At 40.2% G+C, this 1,911-nt stretch overlaps 1 pseudogene; it reads left to right on the top strand.

Moving 5' to 3' along the window:
* Nucleotides 1–220: 220 nt before the first annotated feature.
* LOC148018259 (uncharacterized) lies at nucleotides 221–1,173 on the top strand (annotated as a pseudogene).
* Nucleotides 1,174–1,911: the final 738 nt, after the last annotated feature.

The raw sequence follows: 1,911 nt of genomic DNA, 5'->3' as shown, positions 1-1,911 counted from the left end.
TTTTTCCAATATAAAATTTGATTTTGATTTAGTAAAAAGAGGCAGGTCCAGGAGCTTTGTGGTGGTTTGACACATCGTTTAAGTAACACTTGCATGCCCCTCATAACTCGGAATTCCACACATAGTTCATTTGGGGGCAGTTTAAATGCCAATAGATTGGTTGCGTGACATTGAGTTCTTCAGCAATGTGCTAGCAATCTTTGAAGCTCTCCAGAGAAGCATGGAGCCACTTGAAGATGTGATGTTACTTGCACTTGTTATGCTATTTTTTCTATTCACTGATTGGACTTCAGTTCTTTGGGTCAGATCTTGCATATAGGTGTATAAGGCAGATAGATGGCCAAATGTCCTACCCTATAATATACTGTTCACATTTCTCAGATAGAGGAGTTAAGTGCCCAACAAATTTAGTATGCAAGAAAACAATCAAAATGGTGGTTTGCAAAACGGTTTCTACATCCTGATGTCGTGGCCCCGTATGAGTACATTTTTATATGGGATGAAGACCTCAGTGTTGATAACTTTGATGCTGAAATGTATATAGAACTTGTTAAAAAGTACGACCTTGAGATATCTCAACCTGCTTTAGAGCCAAGTCATAAGGTGACCTGGAGAATGACAATGCATTAAAAACATTAAAAAATTCTTAGAGTGACTATAGAAAGCTTTGACCAATGCAAAGATCCAAATAAGCCTCCATGTAGGGGGTTTGTCGAGATAATGGCTCCGGTGTTTTCAAGAAATGCATGGAAATGTGTTTGGCATCTGATCCAGAATGATTTGATTCATGGATGGGTTCTTGACTTCGCCTTAGAGAGGTGTGTGAAGCCTACATATGAGAAAGTGGGAGTTGTGGATGCTCAATGGATAGTCCACAAGCTTCTCCCATCTTTGGATTCCCAGGGAGAATCAATCAATGGAAAGGCTCCATGGGAAGGGGTCACGGAAAGATGCCAGTATGAGTGGAACTTGTTCCACAAGCATGTGGAAGAGGCTAACCAAGAGGCTCTCAAGGAATCAAAGGGTCACTAGAACCATGACCTGGGGATATTAGTATGATACTCACTTTGGCAGCGCACTGAAGTCTTGATCTGAGTTTGCAGGTATCATTCATTATATGTTTGAAGTAAACATGGAGATTGTAGGAAAAATGAGGTATAAGAAACATGATTGGTAGAGATAATAGTCCAACTATCATTAAGGAGTTGGAAGGGAAGGAAATGAATTAAAAGAAAAATAAAAAATTGGCAAGAAGGGAGGTCATTGGAGGATGTTATGGGGAAAGAAGTAGGTGTGATCAAGAGGGGCGTCTTTTGGTTTCACAAAAAAGAAGCCATAGTTGTCTAAAAAATGGTGCCCCGCTTGAAGCTTGCATTGATTCTTTTGCAAATTGGATGAAATAATTAAAGCCAAAGGAGAAGATGAAAATGAAGCTGATGAAGATGAAGCTTTTGGTGCCGACAAAGAAGATTTTGTCACTGATACCTTCCTTAGATGCTTGCTAATGCATAATCTTGCTAGAGAACTTCGTGTGATGCCTGATGATGAAGAGGCCATGATTATTTAGGTCATTCTCACTGCCCAAGTCCCTGATTCACCCGACCAGAAAACATAGGAAAGGAGTAACAGTAGTCAATGAGGAAGTTGTAGCCTTTGGGGATCCCATATGTTTCAAAAGAGCATTAATATGAAACGCCATGATGATAATATACAGTGGCAACATTGCAAAGAGGGAATTCTGATTGTAGATGTTTGGTGGAACCCAACTGTTGAGGAATAGGGCATTGATCGTGCGCATAGAATTGGCCAGACTAAAGATGTCCACATCTCATGGTTTGCAATGAAAAATACAATTGAGGACTGTATATTGGCTTTGCAGGATTGTAAACGGCAGATGGTGGCCTCTACCTT

The sequence above is a fragment of the Lygodium microphyllum genome, chromosome 21 (genome assembly GCF_053477565.2).
Source record: "Lygodium microphyllum isolate KBCC chromosome 21, Lygodium_microphyllum_v1.1.10, whole genome shotgun sequence".
Classification (NCBI taxonomy): Eukaryota; Viridiplantae; Streptophyta; class Polypodiopsida; order Schizaeales; family Lygodiaceae; genus Lygodium; species Lygodium microphyllum.
The sequence above is the reverse complement of the archived record's forward strand: the minus strand, read 5'-3'. Positions and strand labels throughout refer to the sequence as shown.